This window comes from Rhinolophus ferrumequinum, chromosome 9, assembly GCF_004115265.2.
Source record: "Rhinolophus ferrumequinum isolate MPI-CBG mRhiFer1 chromosome 9, mRhiFer1_v1.p, whole genome shotgun sequence".
NCBI lineage: Eukaryota > Metazoa > Chordata > Mammalia > Chiroptera > Rhinolophidae > Rhinolophus > Rhinolophus ferrumequinum.
The window spans coordinates 25,355,590-25,379,027 of NC_046292.1; the positions used below are offsets into that span (position 1 = coordinate 25,355,590).

Consider the following 23,438-nt stretch of genomic DNA (forward strand, 5'->3'; position numbering starts at 1 on the left):
TCAATTAGGACGTAATCGATGCTGAATGCTTGCGGGGGAAAAGCAGGCCCCAAGCGGCCAAGAGGCTGGGATGGCTGCCCAGATGCTCTCTTGGGGCCTACCTCTAGGGAAGGAAGCAGAGTTCTAGCTTTGGGTGGGCAAAAGGGAAGACCTCTCCCCACTCCCCCGCTTGTGGTTGGCTAGCCAGGAGGACTTATCTCTGCTCTCCGGGCCTGGCCTGCCGTGGTGTGGTTGGGGTGGGGGAATGGTCCTGGCAGTGGTGGTGGTGGTGGTGGGATCAGAGTCTGAGGTGAGATAAAGCTCAGATGCTTATCTTGGCTTGGAGGAAGCCTCTCCCCCTGTAACCCTGTGGCTGGCAGATGGGGTGTGGGCAGCTGATAAAACAGGTCCCCAGGCCAGGCCACCTTCTGCCTTGATCATGGTCTTCCTTCAGTGAGGGAGCTAGATCCAGTCAGCTGGTTCATGTCCCCGCAGCACTGGGATGGCAGGTGGAAGGGAGAAGACAGGGCAGTTTTCCTGAAACTCTTGCCAGCAAGAGTGGCCAAGAGAAGTCAGAGGACCTGTTTAAGGCAAGAGAGAGTTGAAGTCAGGTCCATAACTTCGGTGATGACTGGGGTCTGCATTCTCCCCTGCTTCCTGGGGTGCCCGGCCTGGATCCTGAGAGGGAAAAGGGGGTCCCAGAGGTAGCCGGTACTCCCTTGGTCCCATGTCCTCTGCCCCTCCAGTCTAGACCCAGGGGGCTTCTGCACACAGATAAGCCTTCAGGTTGAGGGGCTCCAGGAAACAGAGGGATGGTGGCTTTTGCACCCTCCTTGTGGTTATAGCTGTTTTCATGAGTGGTCTAGACTTCTGGGGCAAGGCCTGATATATTATCCCTGTCACCTCTCTGACCTCCCAGGCTGTCCTATGTTTTGTGGAATGTCCAGTTTATTAAAATCATTTATGTATTCACCCACCCCCATAGCCTACTTTCTCACTCTTCTTTCCGTTCCTCGTATCACTCCACCCTCTATCCACTCATCCATCTGTCCACTCACTCATCTCTCCATCTACCCATCTATCTATCCATCACACCCACTCATTCATTCATCCACCTGCCACCCATACACTCACCCATCCACCCACCCACACATCAATCAGCCAATATTTCTGAGCACCTACTACCCACCAGGCCCTGCGCTTGGGTCTGAGGATAGTGTGTGAATAGAAAGCCAGGTTGTCATGGTCTTTGACAAGTAAACTTCATACCCTCAAGCTCTTCACAACACCTGATTGCCTCCCATCCCTAAGGAAACCAACCACTTTCCAGCAGCCCTTATGATTGGAGGCAGCTCCTCCCAAGTTCCTTTTGATGCCAGAGGTGTATCCAGACATGGCTCCTGGGTCCTCATTTGAATTGCCAGTGAAGCTGTCACCCTCTATTTCCCTGTCACTTTCTTCAACTGGCGTCCAATCCCTTGGCCTCCTTCTCTTGACTTGGGTGCCTGTCTCATGGACTTCCTCTCCACTACCACCCTGCTACCAACCAGAGGGACTCATCAGCTCCATGGATAGATAAGTCACCCACACCCTGGTTGTCCAGTTCCTTGACCAGTCATCTCCAGGGGCTTCTCCACTTTAGCCACCAATACCATTGTCACAACAGACGAGCAGACCTTGCCATCACCTCCCATTTCCTGAGCAATCTTCACCATCATCTCCCCGCCACTTTTGTAGTAATGGCAACTATCATAACTTCCTCTCCTGAGTACTTTCTGGGTGCTATGCACGGCTTTAAGCACTTTGCATTCATTAATTTATTTCATCTTTATGGGTGCTGTATGGGGTAGGGTCTGTTAGAACCATCACCCTATACCAAAGGTGGGAAAACCGAGAGAGCTGGCAAGTGGCAGAGCCAGGATCTGGTTCTGAACCCCGGCAGCTTGACTCCAGATTCTGAACGCATAACCACTTGGTACGTCCATAGCAGGCGGTGTCTCGGCTTTTCCTGCTTCATGCCTCTGTAAGCACATTTCACCACGATCCAATTCTTTCATTTCTTCAACATAATTTCCTTTTTGGTACTACCCTATCTTTTTCCTGCCACTTACAGCCAAATTACTATAAAGAGTTGTCAACATTTACTATTTCCACTGCCCGATTTAATATGGTTTCCACCCCATCATTCCATAGGAACATCTCTTTCCAGATTACCCACAACTTTCTGGCCAGATTCTTCTCAATCTTCTCCTTACTCAGCAGGCATGCTGGATTTGCCAATATCAACCTCCTATTCCTTTTGACTTAATGGATTTTAAAAAGCAAACTTTTATTGAAGAATAACACGTGTCATTGTGGTATTGTAATTGTAATTCTTAACCTTATTGTAAGTGTACGTAACTATATATGTATGTGTTTTTAAGCTCTTAATTTTGAGATCATTTCTGGTTTGTAGAAAAGTTGCAAGAATAGTTCAGAAAACTTCTGTCTACCCTGCACCCAAATCCTTAACATTTTACCAAATTTGTTTTCTATCTATTGTTGTGTATGTATATATGTATGTATGTATATATCATATCTATCTATCTATCTATCTATCTATCTATCTATCTATCTATCTATCTATCTATCATCTATCTATCTATCATCTATTATGGACTGAATTGTGTCCCCCACAAGTTCATATCACAACTCCCAGCAGAATGTGATTGTATTTAGAGATAAGGTCTTTAAAGAGGTGATTAAGTTAATAAGTAGCCATTAATCTAGGACTCTAATCCAATATGACTGGTGTCCTTATGAAAAAGGGATGCACTCATACAGTGAAAAGACCATATGAGGACCCAGGGACAAGGTGGTCATCTGCAAGCCAAGGAGAGAGGCCTCAGGAAAAAACCCTGCCAACACCTTGATCTTAGACTTTGAGCCTCCAGAACTGTGAGAAAATAAATTTCTGTTGTTTAAGTCACCCAGTCTGTGGTAATTTGTTATGGTAGCCCTAGCAAACTCATATGTGCACGCATGTGTGTACAAATACATACGTTACATAAAATTTTTTTCTGAACCATCCGAGAGTAAGTTGCACAGATGAGTCTCCATTATCTCTAAGTAGTTCCGTTGTGCATTGTCTAAAAACAAGAACCTTTTCTTGCATGACCATAGTACAATGATAAAAATCAGGAAATCAACATTGTTAAAATAATATCTAATCTACAGATCTTATTTAGATTTCATCAATTGTACCTAGATATATAATTAAAAATGTATGATGTACTATTTGATAGGTAAGAATGCTTGAAATGATGAAGCATGATAATAAAATGATCATCTGTCCAACAATCTCCCAACTCAAGGTCTGGAACAAACCACGGCTTGTAGGCTAAACCCAGCCCCCTCCCTGTTTGGTAAATAAGGATTTATTGGAACAAAGTCGAATCTATTCATTTACATATTTTCTGTGGCTGCTTGTGAGGTACAACAACAGAGTGGAGTAGTTGTGACAGAGACCTTGCATTCTGCAAAGACCAAAAGTTTACCCCCTGGCTGTTTATAAAGAAGTTTGCCAAGCTGTGGTCTAGAGAACGGTCCAATAGAACTTTTTGTGATAGTGGAAATGGCCTATAAATCTGTGCTGTCTGGTAGAGTAGCCACTGGCCACATGTGGCTATTTAGCACTTGTAATTTGGCTAGTGTGCTTGAGGGACTGAATTTTAAATCTGATTTAATTTTAATTAATTTAAACATAAATCAAAATAGTCAAACGTGGCTAATGGTTACCATATTGGAATGCACAGATCTAGAACACCACCTGTATCTTTTCATCCACTTGTAAATCCTACCTCCCCGTCTCCTCAGCCCTCAGAGGTAACAACTATTTGAGTTTTATATTTATTATTTTCTTTCTGTTTAAAAATATAGTTATCACATGAATATGTTTCTGTAAGCAATATATTGCTTGGTTTGCTTGTTGGTTTCTTTTTTTTTTAGTTTTAATAAAATGCTATCATATTGAATGCAGTCTTCTACAACTTGATTTTCTTTCTTTCAACATTATATTTTGACTATGTTGCTATGGATGATTGAAGCTGATTCATTTTTATTTTTGTACCATTCCTTGTGTAGCTATACCAAAAATTAGTTTAAAAAATATTTTTATTAAAAATATAGTTAGCATACAGTATTATATTAGTTTCAGGTGTACACAGTAGTTATTCAAGATTTATATACCCAAAGAAGTGATCACCATAAGTCCAGCAACCATCTGACACCATATCACGCTATCACAATATTATTGACTATATTCCCTGTGCTGTACTTTACATCCCCATGACTTATTTGTTTCATACCTGGACATTTGGACCTCTTATTGCCCTTCACCTCCCCCCCCCTTTAATTTTTCAGTTACAGTTGACAGTATTATTTTATATTAATTTCAGGTGTACAGCATATGGTTAGACATTTATATAATTTAAGAAGTGATCCCCCTGACTAGTCTAGTACCCCCCTGGCACTATACATTGTTCTTACCATATCATTGACTATATTCCCTATGCTTTACTTTATAGCCCCATGACTATTTTGTAACTACCAATTTGTACTTCTTCTTTTTTTATGTTTAAATTGTGTTTTATTAGTCAATTCCTATATTTTCTCAATTTTTTAAAAAAATTTATTGGTGTTAGTAAAATTACATAGATTTCAGGTGTACAGTTCTGTATCACATCATCTATAAATCCCACTGTGTGTTCACCACCCAGAGTCAGTTCTCCTTCCATCGCCATATATTTGACCAATTTGTACTTCTTAATCCCTCCACCTTTTTCACTCTGCCCCTTCCCATCTATCTCCCCAACAAATCTAGTGCCCATCTGACACCATACATCGTTATTACAATATGATTGACTATGTTCCTTAGGCTACACCCTATATCCCCATGACTACTGTGCAACAACCAATTTGTACTTCTTATTCCCTTCCCGTTTTTCACCCATCCCCCTCGACACCCTTCCCATCTGGCAACCATCAAAATGTTCTTTGTATCTATGAGTGTATTTCTGTTTTGTTTGTTTATTTTGTTCTTTAGATTCCACATATAAGTGAAATCACATTGCGTCTGTCTTTCTCTGTCTGACATGCTCCACTCAGCACAATACCCTCCAGGTCCATCCGTGCCGCCGCAGATGGCAAGGACCTATTCCCTTTCATGGCTGAGCAATATTCCATTGTATGAAGTGTGATAAAAAAATATGGTGAATGTTTAAATTAAAAGAAAAATTATTACAGTAAAAGACACATTGCCGTTAATCCCTCTCAAAACACTCCCCCTCATTTCAAACACACTTATCCCCTCTTTCTTGCCATTTTCTGAAGCAGTTCTGGAAGTCCTCTTTCCTGAGTGTCTTTAGTTGCGTTGCCTTGATGTCCTGAATCCATTCAAAACGTTTACCTTTCATGGTCATTTTGACTTTGGGGAAGAGCCAGAAGTCACATGGTGCCAGATCAGGTGAATAAGGTAGATGAGGACACACCGTAATGTTTTTATTTGACAGAAATTGACATATATCAGAAGCGATGTGTGTGACACGGAGTGTTGTCATGATGGAGGATGAAACTGTTTGCCCATTTCTCAGGCCGTTTTCTATGCACATCGTTTCTTAAATGCTCGTAAAGACACAAAAGAAGAATTCCAGAACTGCTTCAAAAAGTGGCAAGAATGATGGGATAAGTGTGTTTGAAGCAAGGGGGAGTGTTTTGAGGGGGATTAATGGCAATGTGTCTTTTACTGTAATAATTTTTTTTATTTAAACATTCACTGTATTTTTTGATCACACCCTATATATATGTACCATCTATTCTTTATCCATTCTTCCATCCACACCAGGCTGCCTCCACATCTTGGCCATTGTAAACAATGCTGCAATGAACAGATGGATGCACACGTCCCCTCAAAGTATCGTTTGGGTTTCTTCAGATAAATACCCAGAAGTGGAATTAATGGGTCCTTCTTTAGCTCTTGTTATAGCCTTTGTTTTAAAGTCTATTTTGTCTGGTATAAGTATTGGTACCCCAGTGTTTTTTTTTTCCATTTCCATTTTCATGAAATAACTTTAACATCCCTTTACTTTCAGTCTGTGTGTGTCTTTCAATCTGAAGTGTATCTCTTGTAGGCAGCATATGTAAGAGTTCTGTTTTCTTATTCATTCAGCCACCCTGTTTTTGATCAAAGCATTTAATCCATTTACATTGAAGGTAATTGTTGATAGATATGTAGCTGTTGCCATTTTATTATTCATATTTTTGATTTTTTTTTTTTTCATCTTGATGTTCCTCTAACATTCTTTGTAATACTGGTTTGATGTGAAGAACTCCTTTAACATTTTCTGTCTGGGAAGCTATTTATCTGTCCTTTGATTTTAAATAATAGCCTTACTGACTAGCGTTGTCTTGGTTGTAGATCCTTGCTTTTCATCACTTTTAATATTTCCTGCCAATCCCTCTGGCCTGCAAAGTTTCTGTTGAGAAATCAGCTGACAATCTTATGGGAGCGCCCTTATAAGTTACTAATTGCCTTTCTCTTGTTGCTTTTAGGATTCTCTTTGTCTTTAACCTTTGCCATTTTAATTGTTATGTGTCTTGGTGTGGGCCTGTTTGGGTTTCATCTTTTTTGGGACTCTCTGTGCTTCTTGGGCTTGTGTGTCTATTTCCTTTGCCAAGTTAGAAAAGTGTTCAGTCATTATTTCTTCAAATAGATTCTCAATCCCTTGCTTTCTCTCTTCTCCTTCTTGCCCCCTATGATGCAAATGTTGTTAGGCTTGATGTTGTCCCAGAGGTCTCTTAAACTATCTTCATTTTTTTGGATGCTTTTTTCTTTTTGCTGTTCCAGTTGGGTGTTTTATGCTACCTTGTCTGCCAAATTGCTGATCAATCCTCTGCTTCATCTAGTCTGCTGATGATTCCTTCTAGTGCATTCTTCATTTCAGTTACTGTATTCTTCACTTCTGACTGGTTCTTTTTTATGGTTTCTATGTCCTTTTTTCTGCTTGCTATCTCTTTGTTGAAGTTTTCATTAAGTTCCTTGAACATCCGTATAGCTATTGTTTTGAACTTTGTATCTGGTAGTTTGCTTGCCTCCATTTTGTTTAGTTATTTTTCTGGAGTTTTCTCCTGTTCTTTCATTTGGGATGTATTTCTTTGTTTTCTCATTTTGACTGCCTCTCTAGGTTTGTTTCAATATATTAGGTAGATCTGCTATGTCTCCCAGTCTTGCCTGTGGGGCCCAGTGGTACAGTCTCACTGGTCACCTGAGCTGGGTGCTCTAGGATTGTCCCTTGTGTGGGTTGTGTGTGCCCTCCTGTTATAGTTGAGCCTTGATTGCTGTTGGCATGTCAGGGAGTAGTATTGATCCTCAGGCTGACTGTGGAGTTTGGCCATGTCTATAGCTTATGGGCTGCTGTACGAGGGGCTTACCCCATGGAGTGGGATTCATCCCAATGGCCTCTGGTGCTTATTGAGACCACCTTTTTGTGTGCCTCTTGTGGGGTTAATTGAATGGTGCTCTGCTGTGGTCTGAAGGCAACCTCCAACTATTTTTTTTGTTCTGGGGCCTCTTGGGAGGGGTTCCAGTGCAGGCCCAGGTCAGCCACTGCCTGTGACTGGCCGGGGATACAAAGTAATCCATGGTTGGTTGCTGCCAATGCTGGACCTGGAGGCACGTGGGAGATGCCACGCTGAGATCCGAAAATGGCTGCCACCAGTACTGAGTCTTGGGTAGCTTCAAAAAAGCCAGGACACTCCAAGGCCTGCTGCTCTCTGCCAGCTCCCTTAAGGGTCAGCTGCTGATAAAGCCTCGGGCAGTATGCAAGTTGGATGAGGCAGGGTCTCAAGTGAGTCAGCAGGGTGGAGCAGCGGAGCTCACCAGGCCAATCAGAATTCAGATTTGGCCTGTGGGGGCGGGCTTAACACAGGAAAGATGGCTCCCACCTGCTGGCTGCATGAGAAGAGGGCCCCACACAGGGAAAGTGGGCACTGTACCTCCAGTCCTCACCCTGAACTTACACAACTCAGTCTCACACTATATGTCTCCAACACCCCCAGAGTCACGGTCCCTCCACCGGAGCCCAGGGTAAGTGCCTGTTTGGGCCCTTTGAAAGGATGTCTGGGTTTCCTGCAGCCTTCCGTCTCACCCTGGTGGTCGGAATCCCCACTGTTTTTCACAGCCAGATGTTATGGGGGCTCCTCTGGGCTGGGGAAGCTGGTGAGGGACTGGGGTTCCTTGCTTCTTTGTGGGGAACCTCTGTGGCTGAGATATCCCTCCCAATTTTCATCTGACACAAGGCCACACGGAAGTTTGGGGCCAGCCCGTTTTGCATCTCCACCCCTCCTACCAGTCTCAATGTGGCTTCTTTGTATCCTTAGTGATAAAACTTTTGTTCAGCTAGACTTCAGATGATTCTTCAGGTTGATTGTTCTATAATATAATTTACTTGTAATTTTGATGTGTTCATGGGATGAAACAAGCACAGCATTTATGTACTCCACTGTCTTGGATGTCTTTTCCCAAATTAGTTTTACCTATGTCTTATTAATGAATGCTGAGATAGTTTCTTTTCTTTTCTTTTCTTTTCTTTTCTTTTCTTTTCTTTTCTTTTCTTCTCTCTCTCTCTCTCTCTCTCTCTTCTTCTTTTTTTTTTTTCTTTGCTACTAGGGACTTTCTCGTACCTCCTTCTTTTTCTCTCACCTTCTCTTCTTCCTCTTCCTCTTCTTCTGGCTGTCATTGTATATAGTCTTTATTTCAAATAATTGTTAAAATACCATTAGGTTATTCCTCAAGACAAGAGTAAAGATCACCCCCTGCAGAAACTTAGGAACTATGTCCAGAACTTTACATAACATAGGACAACACTTTAACTGAAACCTGATTGCTGACCAGAGAATGGAGTTCTGAGTGGATTCAGTGAAGTAAGGGAAATCAGGCAGGGGAGGGAAGGTGCCCATCTGAATCAAACTTCAGCTGCCATCAGGGCAAGTCTTGTGATTGTCATAGATTGGAGGCTGTTTTTGGAAGGTTCAAGTACAGCACAGGTTCCATGTGTCTATTTGGCTACACCCCTGGCTGAGGTGCCATTAGGTAAATGTCACTCAAATTCTTGGCCAGTCAAACTCCTGCAATAAGAAGTCCCAAATTGAGGATCAAGTTCTTCTGGAAATAATTCCTACTGGTGGTGAAGCGGTAGATGCCCAGAAGCCAATCCCCCATGTTGCCTGGAATTTAGGGAGCTTCGTTTGCCGAGACACCAGTGTTCATGCCAACCCCACTGGACGCCATTAGCAGCACTTTCTTGATGCATAAGTTTATGAATTTCTGTGGAAGAATTGCTGGGCAAGTAGGATGTGCAAATTTTCAAACTTACAAATGACATCATCTTGTTTCTCAAAATGCTTGCACTAATTTACATTCCCATTAGCTGAGTGTAAATATTTCTGTTGATCTAGATCTTTACCAACCCTCAGTGGTGTCAGACTTCTTCATTTTTGCCAACATGGTGTAAAATTGTAGCTCATGTTGTCTTAATTTGCATTTTGCTGATTATTAATGAGGTCAATCTTTTCATATGTTGATTGGTCTTTCATGTTTCACTTCTGAGAAATGCCTGTTCATGTCATTAGCTCATGTTTTCAACTGGGCTGTCAGTGGTCTATGTTGAAAATAACTTCCCCCAGTTGGTAGCCTGTCTTCATTTTCTTTCTGAAGTTTTGATGGAGAAAAGTTCTTAACTTTAATGTAATTGAATTTATGACTATTTTCTTTTATGGTTGATGCTTTTGATCTTGTTGAAGAAAGCCTTTCCTGTTCTGAGGTCATAAAGATATTCTCTTGTATTTTCTTCTATGAGTTTAAAAGTTTTGCCTTTCATATTTAAGGCTTTAATCCATCTAAGACTGATAACATTTATGATTTGGGGAAAGGATCCAATTTTATTTTTTTTCTATGTGGATATGCAATTTCTCACTTATATCCACACAGGAAAAAAAAAAGAAGAATTTTTTTTCTTTCCCCAGTGATCTGCAATGCTGCTTCTATCTATGTCATTTGTAAAACTTACATGGATTTGTGGTTTGTTTTGAGGCTCTCCATTCTGTTCCATTGGTCCATTTGATCACCCCTGTGTCAATGCCACACTGTATCAATTACTTTATCTTTTAAGTCTTGATATTTTGATAGATAGAGGGGACTTGATGGAGCAAGTCCCCTCACCTTATTTTATTTTATTTATTTGCTAGCAGTATCTATTCTTGGGCTTTTGCTCCTCTAACATATTTTAGAATTAGCTTGTCTAGATCCACAACAATCCTGTTGTGATTATAATTGGAGTTGTATTGAGTTTATAGAAGGAATTAACATCTTCAAATACTGAGTTTCCTTATCCATGAAGGTGGATACCTTCACTGTATCCTAAATCTGCATGTACCTAATAAAATAGCCTCAAAAATTAGAAAGCAAAAATTGATAGAACTTTGGGGGAAAATAGAAAAACAACACTCATGGAAATAGATTTGAATACTCACCTCTTCATTATTGGTAGGTCAAGTAAACAGCTGATTACCTTATGTTCTTATTGCAGTTTTAATTGGTATATATTTTAAAATTATATCTCCTAAATGCAGTTGATTTTTCCCCCTGCAGTAAGAGATATCTTTCTCCTTCCCTCTTACATATTGTTTTAAAAAAACTAACAACTTTGTTATATTTTTTATTCTAACACTGTATTTGTAGATTTTGGGGTTTTCTATGTAAATAAACATATAATCTGTGAATGATACACATTTCTTCCTTTCTAATCTTCCCGTATTTTATTTCATTTTCTTATCTTATTGTACTGGCTAGGACTACCAGCCTGACTTTGAAAAGAAGCAGTGGTAGTGAGCATCCTTTACTTGTTCGTTATTTTAAAGGAAACACTAATGTTTCCTATGAAGAATAACGTTTTCTAAAGGTCTTGGGTAGTAGGTACCTTTTACTAATTAAGAAATTTCCCTTTTATTTCTAGTTTGCTGAGTTAAAAAAATTCATGCATAAGTGTTAAATCATATCAAATGCTTCTTTTGCATCTACTGAAAAGATAACGTGGTTTTCTAAATTATTTATTTATTTTTATTATTATTTATTTTATTATTTTTTTAAATTTATTGGGGTGACAATTGTTAGTAAAATTACATAGATTTCAGGTGTGCAATTCTGTATCACATCATCCATAAATCACACTGTGTGTTCACTACCCAGAGTCAGCTCCCCTTCCATCACCATACATTTGATCCCCCTCACCCTCATCCCCCACCCCCCAACCCCTTTACCCTCTGGTAACCACCAAATTACGTTCCCCAGATTAATTTTCAAACCCGTGGCCATCCTGTGGTCACTGACTGCCCTCCAATCCCCTCACCCTCCCCCCCACCCCCCACCCCTCCCGCCCATCTAGCAACCCTCAGTTTTTCCTCATTGTCTCCAAAACTGTTTCTGATTAGTTCATTCACTTATTCTTTTCTTTAGAATCCGCAAATAAGTGAGATCATATGGTACTTATCTTTCTCTGTCTGACTTATTTCACTTAACATAATGTTCTCTAGATCCATCCATGTTGTTGCAAATGGTAAGATTTCTTTCTTCTTTATGGCTGCATAATACTCCATTGTATAAATGTACCACAGTTTCTTAATCCAGTCATCTACCGATGGGCATTTTGGTTGTTTCCATGTCTTAGCTATTGTGTATAGTGCTGCAATAAACATAGGAGTGCATATAAAGATTTTTGAATTGAAGTTTTGGATTTCTCCGGATAGACACCTAGGAGTGGAATTACTGGATCATAGGGTAGTTCCATTTTCAGATTTTTGAGATACCTCCATACTGTTTTCCATAGTGGCTGCACCAATCTGCAATCCCACCAACAGTGCACAAGTGTTCCCTTTTCTCCACATCTGCGCCATAAATTAATTTTGAATAATATTTATAGATTTATAATATTAAAACATCCTTGCAATTCTAGGATAAACCCAACTTGGTCATACTATATTGTCTTTTTTATGCAGTTCTGAATTAAGGTTGTTATTGCGTTGCTTAGGATTTTTTTGTGTCTATGTTCTTGAGTAAAATTGGCCTATGATTTTCCTTTCTTATATTCTCTTTGTTAGATTTTGGAATCAAGGTTATACTGTCCTCACGGAATGGGCTAGGGAATGCACTATATTTTTCTATTCTCTGTAAGAGTTTGTAAAGTTGGAATGATCTGTTTTTTGACAGAGTTGTTTATAGTGTTCACTTTCTGTCTTTCTAATCTCTTCTGGATCTATAAATATGTTCTTTTAATTTTTTTTCAACAAAATTTTGGTGACTTCGCTCTTATTTTTGATCAATCTTGCTAGAGGTTTGTCTTTTTTTTTTTTTTTTTTAAAGTTGGGGAAGGGGAACAGGACTTTATTGGGGAACAGTGTGTACTTCCAGGACTTTTTTCCAGGTCAAGTTGTCATCCTTTCAGTCTTAATTGTGGAGGGTGCCGTTCAGCTTCAAGTTGTCCTTTCAGTCTTAGTTGTGGAGGGCGCAGCTCAGCTCCAGGTCCAGTTGCCGTTGCTAGTTGCAGGGGGCGCAGCCCACCATCCCTTGCGGGAGTCAAACTGGCAACCTTGTGGTTGAGAGGACATGCTCCAACCAACCGAGCCATCCAGGAGCCCAGCAGCAGCTCAGCTCAAGGTGCCTTGTTCAATCTTAGTTACAGGGGGCGCTGCCCACCATCCCTTGCGGGACTCGAGGAATTGAACTGGCAACCTTGTGGTTGAGAGCCCACTGGCCGATGTGGGAATCAAACCGGCAGCCTTTGGAGTTAGGAGCATGGAGCTCTAACCGCCTGAGCCACGGGGCCGGCCCCGAGGTTTGTCTTTTTATTAGTCGTTTCAAGAAATTAAATTTTTGACTTTGTTGATTTTTTTTACTGTCTCTTTGATTTAATGAACTTCTCTTCTTAGTCTTATTATTATTATTTTGGGTTTTCATTGGGTTTATTCTATAGTTCTTTTTATAATTTATTAAGTTGGGAGCTTAGCTCATTAACTTTCCTCTTCTTAGCTTTTTTATTACTTTTTTGGGGTTTTCATTGGGTTTAGTCTATAGTTCTTTTTATAATTTATTAAGTTGGGTGCTTAGTTCATTAATTTTTTGGTTTTTCATCTTTTTTAATAGAAACTTACAAGGCTCTCCCTTTTACTAAAAGTACCATTTTGGCTTTATCCCACAGTTTTGATAGGTACTATTTTCATTATCATTCTGTTCTAAGTGTTTTAAAATTCCCATTATGATTTCTTTTTTGACTTATGAATTACTTAGAAAAAAAGTTAAACATTTCCAAATATATGTGAATTTAAAATTTATCTGTTTTTTACCAAGTTCTAATTTAAATCCATTGTAGTCAGAGAACTTGATCTGTATGACCATGATTCTTTGGAATTAAGACTGGCTTTATAACCTAGTACACGACAATTAAAGTAATTTAATCGAACGTGTGCTTGAGAAGTTTAGTCTCTATGGTTGGATGCAGAGTTTCCTAAACTTCCATTAAACTTAGCTTGTTATATTGTTCAAATCCTCTTTGACTGATTTTCTGTTTACTTGTCCTACCAATAGTGAAGGGGTGAGTATTGAAATCTACTTCCATGAGTCTTGTTTTCCTATTTCCCCCTGAAGTTCTATCATTTTTTACTTTCTAATTTTTGAGGTTATTGTATTAGGTACATGCAGATTTAGGATTATCGTGTCTTATAGGAAAAGTGAACTTTTAATCTTCATGTATTGACCTTTCCTATGTATTCACCTAATCATGCTTTTTGTCTTACAGTCTGTGTTTTCCTTCTGATTTTAGTGCAGCTGTCCAACTTTTTTCAATTAGTGTTTGTCATCTTTCTACCAATCTCCTTATGTTTTATACAGATGTGCCACTCACTGTAAACAGCAAAAAAAAAAAAACAAACAGTCTAACACTATGTCTTTTAAATGGCACATTTAGTCCTTTTAAGTTTATGGTGATTATTGATATTTTTTGACTGACTTTTGTTTTCTTATTTATCTTACTTTGTCCCCTATGGCTTCTTCCTCTCCTTTTTTACTTCTACCCGCACCTTTGGTTTTAGGGTGTCTGTTTCTTTTCTTATTCTATTCTTTCCTATCCTTTTTATTGATTTGGAATTTGTATACTCTACTTCTGTATTTCTAGTGGTTGCTTTTGAAATTCTATGCCACATTTCTAATAAAGTCTAAGGTTAGAGGTACGTTAAAACCCCTTCCCAAATAATACAATGACTTTGAACCCTTTCACTTTGATCTTCTACAGATTTACATACTATTTTTGTACAGTATTTAGTTATTTCTGTTTCCACATGTTGTTATTATTTTATACAATGTTTGCATGGATTTATTTACATGTTCATCAATTTCTTTGCTTACCATTTTTTCTTGCATACCAGATCTTCCTTCGGAGAAACTTCCCTTTTTATTATAGCACATGCTTCAGAAGTTCCTAGGAAAGACTTGTTGATGGCTGTAAGAAAACCCACCCAGTTTTCCCTCCTCTATAGAGAAAAACCCAGTTCTTTCTTCCTCCTGTATCTTTCTTTCCTACTCACACAAAACACTTCACTTCTAATATTTCTGGTCACTAAATGTATGGAGGTTCCCCCCACCAAGCAATTCTCCATGGCACCAGCTGCAATTTAACTCAATTCTGAGACTATCTCCTTGGAGATAGCACCAGATCCCACAGGTTAAGGGCTCCGTCCCACAAGACTGCCTCTCCCTACCACTTCAGATGCCAATCACAAGTAGTAGGTCCCCAGGTTACCCACAACTTCTGTTCGAATTGGCTACAAATCAGAGGTTCCTATGACCCTCTCTTCAAGTTTGATTAATTTGCTAGAGTGGCTTACAGAACTCAGAACTCAGGAAAACACATACTTATGTTTACCAGTTTATGAAAGGATATTATAAAGGATACAGATGAACAGCCAGATGAAGGGATACACAAGGAGGGGTCTGAGAGGGTCCTGAGTGCAAGAACTTCTGTCCTCATGGAATTGGGGTGTGTCCCCTCCTGGTACGTGGATGTGTGCACAGACCTAGAAGCCCTCTGAACACTGCACTTTTGGGATCTTATGGAGGCTTTCGCATGTAGGCATGACTGGTCATTAACTCCATTTTCAGCCCTTCTCCCTTCTCAGGACAGTGGGGGTAGGGCTGAAAATTCCAAGTTTCTAACCATGGCTTGGTCTTTCTGGTGATCAACCCCATCCAGGAGCCCACCCAGCGTTACCCTATTAGTACAAAAGTAACTCTTATCACCCAGGAAATTCCAAGGGATTTAGGAGCTCTGTGTCAGGAACCGGGATCAAAGACCAATTAGAACAAAAGATGCTTCTAGTGCTCTTATTACTTAGGGATTTATAGCAGAGACATATGTGTGTGTGTATGTATGTGTGTACATATATGTATTTTTTCTTCTGTTATCTCATAATGGCAAACTCTTTTTCTGAAAAATATCTCCATTTCACCCTCAGCTTTGAAAAATAGTTTTGTTAAGTTCACACTTCTAAGTTGACAGTTATTTTTCTCTCAGTGCTTTGAAGATATTCCCTGTCTTTGGCTTTCATGGTTGCTTTTGATAGGTGTGTTGACGTCTAATTATCCTTTCTTTGTCTTTTTTATGCAGCTGCTTTTAAGATCTTTGTCTTTGGTGTTTTGCAGTTTCACCACACTATGACTAGAGGTGGATTTCTTTTTATATATCTCATTAGATATATATTATGCTCCCAGTGTTTGTGCAGTTGTGCCTTTCATCAGTTCTGGAAAATTCTCAGCCATTATCTCTTCAGATATTGCCCTTTCTCCCTTTCTCTCTCTATTCTCTTTCTGGGGGCTTACATTCTGTCCACCATAGCCTTCCACTTCTTTCTCAGATTTTCCACTTGTTTCTCTCTGTGCTGCAATCTGTGTAATTTCCTCAGCTCTATCTTCTAGCTCACTCTTTGTCTCTTCAATTGTGTCTAATACGCTATTTAACCCATTTGTTGAGTTTCAGTTCAACAGTTACTGTTTTTCACTTCTAAAAGTTCTTTTTTGTCCTTTTCCAGATCTGACTAATCTTTTCTTTCGTGGTTTCTTGTTGCTTCATCACTCTTATCATTTCATGTTTTCTTTAAAAATTTCAGTCAGTTATTTCATGTACTATAACTGGAACAATTACGATTTCTGACATCCGTAGGCATCTAAATCTACTATTTGTTGTTTCTGCTCACTCTCACCTCCTTGTATATGTGATTTTTTTAAAAATTGTGGGCTTCTATGTGTACTCTTTGGGAATCCTGAGTACCTCATTTGGGGATCCTTCAGAGAGGATTTATTTGCTTTTGTCAGGGGTCAAGGGACACCCCTGACCGGGGATCACTTTAGCCTCTATTGAGGGTCCCGGGTTAATGGTAAGGTGATAGTCCCCACCTCGCTTCTAGCCCATCCTTGGTCTCCTGACAGTAGAATTTGCTCTCAGGGCAACATTCCCTTGTTTTCTTGCAGCTTCTTTCCCACCCACATGTCAATTCCCAGTTTTTATATGTCTCTGCTGATGGTACTGATGGGCTTGGAGCGGTCCATTACGTTCCGCCTGCCTAGCAAGGCTTTAAAAGGTACTTTCTTTCAAGGATTTGGTTGATTTCTAGTGTGAGGGCCCAATATCCGTATGTTGCTGGAAGAGGATTCCCTCTTTCCTTGCCACTCCCTACACTCTCTCTTGTGACTTGTATATTCTTCCAGTCTCCAGGCTACTAAAGCATTCTCCATACTAACGCTAGAAAGAAGTTCCCAAAGCATAAGTGTGATCAAGTCACTTCCTTGGTTAAAACTTTCCAGCGATCCTCACTGCTCTCATGGTGAAGTCCATGCTCCTCAAGGCTTGGCTCTTGCTAGTCTTTCCAGTCTCATCCTCATGGCTCCTAGCCTCAAACTGTATGCTCTAGTAATTCCTAACTTTTCTGTGGCTCCTTCCCTCTCTCTGCTGAGTCTCATTCCATGTTATTTGTCTGTTTCCTTGTCTTTGTCCAAGGTCTTTTTCCTGCTTGAAATTTCTTTTCACCTGTTTCCCCATCCCCATTTTCCCCCACCTGGATAAATCTTATTCATCTTATAAGACTCTTTTGTGCCACCTCCTTCAGGAAGTCTTCCCTGATCCTTCTCCAGATTGGAGAACTCCTCTGTTCTCCAGGGAAGATTCCTCTGTCTTTCCTAAGTCCCCTGGGCTTATCTCACTCTTAGCAGTCATCAAATCATGTTGAAAGTTACCACTTATGCTTTTCCACTAGACTGGGGTGCATCTTGAGGTCAGGGATGTTTGGGTATCCACACTGCCTGGCACAAGTCCTGGCATGGAGAAATTGCTCCATAAATATTTGTTGAACTGAACAGAGGCCCTTTTTCCTCACCCTGAAATTTCTCTTGCCTGAAATTGTTTGTTGATTAGGAGCATTTTTATATATGAGGATTTCATTGGAGGTTGTTGATGTGGGATTCCCACCAGGTGTCTGGATAAGAAAGCTCCTCCAACCAGATGAGGTCTATTGGACACACAGAGGCTGATGGGTTTCTGGCTTTTTTGTTAGGTTTGTACCATTGTGGGGCTCAGTACTGTGGGTTCGGTTTCTGTCTAGTCCTATGCTGTGGATAGCAATAATAATACTTATTGTAAAGGTTTATTAGAAATATTAAATGAGATGCTATATGCAAAGCATCCAGCTTGGTGCTTGACACAGAGTAGGTGCTCAAAAAAAAAAAATTCTTTTTCTGTTAATGATTGAATTTCTTGAGGTTAGGAACACTGTGTTATTTATTTCATTGGTTTCCACTCCATTTAGTGCAAAACCTGGCACAAAAAAAGACAATAAATATATGATAAGTGAATGTGTGCATGACCTCAACATAGACTAGAACTATCCTTCTTGGGGCATCTCTAGTTTCCATAGCACGGGGCTCTGCCCCACTTCACCCCAACCCTGCAGTACTTTGGGACCTGTCAGAAAATCAACCATAGCTTTCTGCTTTCAAAAGACAAAACCCAGAAAGAGCTGAGATATGTGGGGAAAATTCTAGCTTTTCTGAGTTCTAACCTACAGGCAATCTATATGCTGGGGCCTCTGAGACTGTTGTGTCTAAGACTGCATAGGGCCCCCTCTGTTTATGCTGAAAATCCTTTATCTGTTCTTGTTGTCAAATCATACAGAAGATTGCTTTTTTAGTATGTCACACCATGTCTGTGACATGAGGCCCCATAGGAGAAGCCTATTTCAGAATTAGTTCCTGGAAACATTTGTCTCTGTAGAGGAAATGATCTGCTTCCTCCTTTCTGATAGTAACAGTGTCGGAATGTAGTGTTTCATTTTTTTCCCTGGCTGCCAGGAAGCTCCAAGCCAAATTTCAGGATCAATCACAGCAACTATGGCCACACTTAAGATTGCTATATTTTCCTTGAGCAATATGAATCTGTTGAATGAATTAAGTTTTCCTGTTGTAAATCCTTCTCATGTCCTTTTGGGAAAAAGATGAAGCACATATGGGTTTTAAAATTATGACAGTAACAGCAGAAGCAGCAACAAGAGGATATAGGGGAAGCAAGAGAAGAATTGGCCGTCATTAATCCATGTAAGATAATGGTGTAGAGCTGGGACTTTGGGTTTAGACTGTCTCTATTCAAATCCTAGCTCTGTCTATGCCTCACTCGGGGCTCTTCTGCAAATTATATAACTTTTCTGAGTTTCCTCAGCTATAAATAGGGGTATTCACTGTATCTACTTTAAAAGGTCACCATGAGGATTAATAAATGTAATTCATTAATTACCTAGCATGGGGTCTGCACAGAATAAATGTTCAATACATGTGAACTGTTTTGAAGATGCACTGAACATTTGAGCCTGGGCTGGCTGGACTTGGGACAGAGCCCCCTTGAAAGAAGGATTCAGTTTTAAGGGAATCACGATGTTGGCGGAGGCTGGGTACAAGCACTTTGTCTAGAGTTTCCCCAAGGTTTCACCAGCCTGGAGAAGGTACCAATGGAGTCACATCGGCAGTCACGACCTGTCCTTGTCTGGCTTCTATCCCCTTCTGTTCACCAGGATTTCCAGAAGCCTGAAGGTCTCATCCAGTTATTTCTGGAAGCCTTCAGGGAGTTTTGCATGGTGTTCATGAAAGAGCCAACCAGCTCGAGTTTCCTCGTGGCATCCGCTGTGTTCTCTGGCTCTCGCCCCCTAGATGTGCACTGTCTGTGAGGTTACCTGAGGCTGCCTCACCATGTCACAGCTTCCAGGGCCCTCGGGGGGCACCTGTGTCCACTGTGTCATTGGTGCTTCTGGACACTCTTGAGGGTTCCTACAGACTTCAAGACCTCAAAGGTATACTGAGTTCCTTGGAGAAGTGGGGAGCCTGACCCTTGCTCCCAGCCTGGGATATACTTTGTTGCATGGGTACTGAAGCTAAACTGCTTCTGTCCCTGTGGATCATAGACGTCCTGGTGCAAGTTGCTCTGTTAGTGACCCTCTGACCCCTCTCAGTTCCGATGGGATTCCAAGGATGAACCCGGGAACTGGCAGCCTCAGCAGGACCCTCCTGAGAGCCCCTCTCTTGCTTAGGTTTCTTCTGCTCCATGCATGTCTTTCAGGCTGCCTGCCCGTCCCCCTTGGGTACCCTCAGATGTCTCTGAGCCGTAGGGGAGGACTGGGGTTGCTTACTACTAACAATCCCAAAGTCAGAAAGAGGTGACCTTGGGAAGGACCCAAGGTCAGAGAGAGGAAAAGGCTAGAGAGGTGGAGGTTGAAGGGGAGGCAGTAGATGAAGTTTTTGAGAGATCGAAGAATGGAGGGTGAATCCATGATCCTTGGGCGAGACCTTAATTAAAGAAGGAAGAAGGAGAAGTCGTAAAAAAGACAGAGGAGGAGCAGCCGGGGAGGTTGGGGGAAGCCGAGGGAATACTGACCTGCACAAGGAAAAAGAGGAGAGGATTTGGAGGAGTAGGCAGGTGGTCACAGCATCCCATCCGAGGGATAGCACTTGGCTGGGTGTGCAAGTGTCCCGTGGAGCCCCAGGTTTTCAGCTAATGAACCAGGGGACCTGGGACTAGTTGTAGGCTTCTCTGGGTTCAGTTATCAGAGCTGTGAAATAAGTACATAGAATGCTAAAGAGAAGGCGTATAAAGACTGAGAAACAGTCTTTGGTGAGGAGCTGGTGACCTAGGCAAGGACTGTTTCCGGGGCATGCGAGAGGGGAGGCATCTGAGGCCAGGAGCTGAGCTCTGGGGTGCAGGAGGAAGAGGAGTGGAGAGGGACGAGCCCCTGTTAGATGGGGGTGGAGGGGAGGGTGAGCTGCTCTGTGCCCTCTATTCCCCTTCACTTGACTGTGGTGGCACAGCCGGGCTGCCTACCTCAGGGGTAAGTTAAGGGGTTGAGCAAGCTGGCTGCAAGTGCCCTTTGCTGTACCCTTAACAACAGGCCCTGGGTGAAGCCCATCCCTGCAAGAAGGGACGTGAGTGTTGCTTTAGACCTGGGGCTGCCCAGGAAGCATAAAGTGGCCCAGCGCTGGCAGCTATCCCTTATATCACAGTGGAGATGGAATTGTCCTTGTTTTCAAGGGACAGGTGGGGGCGAGCCACAGAAAAAGTGACAGACTGCCCTGAGGATGTGAAAGTGCCCCTGTATAGTTCAAGGGGGATGTGGACCATGATGGCAGACAATAGGGGCACCCCTGGATAGAACCTGAGAACTATAACCCCCACCTTCTAGGGAATGAGAAGCGAGGATAGGCTGGCGAGAGTGAGGGTTGTGATGTGGGGGCAGTGACTTCTTAGGTGGGGCACCTAATTTTGCTCTCCTTTGGGCAGAATTACTCACTCAGGGGGCCTGAGAAGCTGAGGGGACGTGGTTCTTTCCACACAGTTGTATCCTGCAGATCTGGCAGAGTGGGAGCATTTTTTTCCTTCTTTTCTGGAACTCTTTCACCTGTTCTGGCTGGGAGGGTGAATCAGTACTCTGTGTATGTGTGTGTTAGAGAAAGAGACAGAGACAGAGACAGAGACAGAGACAGAGACAGAGAGAGAACGCATGCACATGTTGGGAGGGCTGGGGGCGGTGAGGATTTCTGATGGTCCTGGAAGCTCTCTCTTTCAAGCGCTATTTTGGAAGAAAAGAAGCAGAACCAGGGCTTTTTGTGGGGCAACTCTGCAGAGGGAAGGGCCAAACAGGAAAATGGAAACCATTGAATATTTAAATAGAGAGAATTTCATGCAGGGAATTAGCTCCACAGCTAATAGAAGGGGCTGACTAGTCAACCAGGGCCAGTGCGGCAAACCCGGAGACCATTAACAGCTAGAAGCCATTGCCACTCTGAGGCAGGAAAGTAAAAGGGAGGGGCAGGGTTTTCGGACACAGGGCGAGGTCAGCCCCATGGTGGGCCTGCCAGGCACAAGCTGGAGCCATGGGAGGAGATGCAGTGGTTGTCAGAGATGCCACCAGAGGTGCCACCAGAGGTGGGAGGGTGGCTGAGAAATGCCCTGCTTCTCTCTTCTTCCTGACCTCCAGTCTCCCATCAATGCCTCTTTTTTTTTTTTTTCAACTGGGGAAGGGGAACAGGACTTTATTGGGGAACAGTGTGTACTTCCAGGCCTTTTTTCCAAGTCAAGTTGTTGTCCAAGTCAAGTTGTTGTCCAAGTTGTTTTCCAAGTCTTAGTTGTGGAGGGTGCCGTTCAGCTTCAAGTTTTGTCCTTTCAGTCTTAGTTGTGGCGGGCGCAGCTCAGCTCCAGGTCCAGTTGCCATTTCTAGTTGCAGGGGGCACAGCCCACCATCCCTGCGGGAGTTGAGGAATTGAACTGGCAACCTTGTGGTTGAGAGCCCGTGCTCCAACCAACTGAGCCATCTGGGAGCTCAGCGGCAGCTCAGCTCAAGGTGCCGTGTTCAATCTTAGTTGCAGGGGGCGGAGCCCACCATCCCCTGCGGGACTCGAGGAGTTGAACCGGCAACCTTGTGGTTGAGAGCCCACTGGCCCATGTGGGAATCGAACCGGCAGCCTTCGGAGTTAGGAGCACGAAGCTCCAACCGCCTGAGCCACCGGGCCGGCCCCCCATCAATGCCTCTTACTGTGCCAGGGACCTGGGACACAGCCTGCAGGGCAAACAGATGTGGAACTGACACAGGAGAAAACTGGAGGAGAAGCTGGTGGGGATATGGGGGTCAGGAGCGGGAGTCTGGGGCTGGGACCCCTGCCTGACACCTGACAGTGGTTTGGTAGCAATGCATTAGTCTTGGGCTGCTGGGGCATCCTGCCAGTGGCTGGGACCCAAGAATCAACCCCAGCACCATGTCCATGGCGCCTTGTTGGGGTGCTCTGCTCCCAGGTGAGGGGATGATCCCTCTGCGGCTCCTGCATCCTCCAGGTTGGCCTGTCTCCAGGGGGTAAAGGAGCTCTTGGAGCTGTCCTTTGTGGCTGGAGGGGGCTCATGGGTTGGAAGGTACTGTGTGCCTCTGGGGTGTGGATGAGGCAGGGGACGCTGTGCAGAGGCTGTCATAGGTGGCCTAGGCCATGAGGGTGAGAGAAAAGCATGGACTTGAGAGATTGAAAGGGGGCGTTCATCAAGAGGACCTGGATACTGATTGGACGTGACCAGGGGCACGTGACACAGGACACCTTTTCTCTTCAATGGGAGGGGGTACTGATGATCCCAAGTGTGTGTGGGTGGCCACACATTGTGGGGGCTTTCTGTGGGCAAGTCCCCATGTTACAAACCACTCCCTGATTCAGAGGAGGCTTCCAGGAGAGGCAGGGAATGAGCAGGCTTGGTGGCGGGTCAGTGGGCTGCAGAGACTGCCTCTTGCCCTCAGCCAGGCTGCCAGAAGCCTGCAGTCGGGGGCAGGGGGGGGTGCCCAGAGGAGCGCCACACGGGGGAGGAGGGTGTGGGGGAGTCCTTGGAGCTCTGGGGCCAAAGTCTGATAAGGGCCAGGCCTCCCACTCAAGTCTGAGCCTGAGGACGAAGGCCTCCGCTGGCCACAGGCTTGTCCTTTAGGCTGGTCCTGGCAGTTCTCCAGGGTCCTGGGACACCCTGACCTGTGCTCCTCAGTCAGAGACGAGAGCCCCCACTGGCTCCCTGGCTTGAGGAGATGATGGGCCCTTCCTCCCACCCCTGCTTTCACCCTGGCCTGGGCATCAGAGCCTCCTCTTCCTTCTCAGGTTCTGAGCTCACAGCTGGGCTCACCTGCCATTCCTGGGAAAGAGGAATTACCAGCAGGTCTCAGAGCAGCGGGGCTTCCTCCTGGACGTGAGAAAGCAGAATTTCGAGGTGGCACCCTTGGGCCCAGGAAAGATCTGGGCTCCCCCTCCTTGTCCCGTTTCACAGATGGGG

The 23,438-nt window shown here is 43.0% G+C and overlaps 1 pseudogene; it reads right to left on the reverse strand.

Annotated features, from left to right (window-relative positions):
* Positions 1-9,079: 9,079 nt before the first annotated feature.
* LOC117027658 (mitochondrial import receptor subunit TOM6 homolog) lies at positions 9,080-9,304 on the reverse strand (annotated as a pseudogene).
* Positions 9,305-23,438: the final 14,134 nt, after the last annotated feature.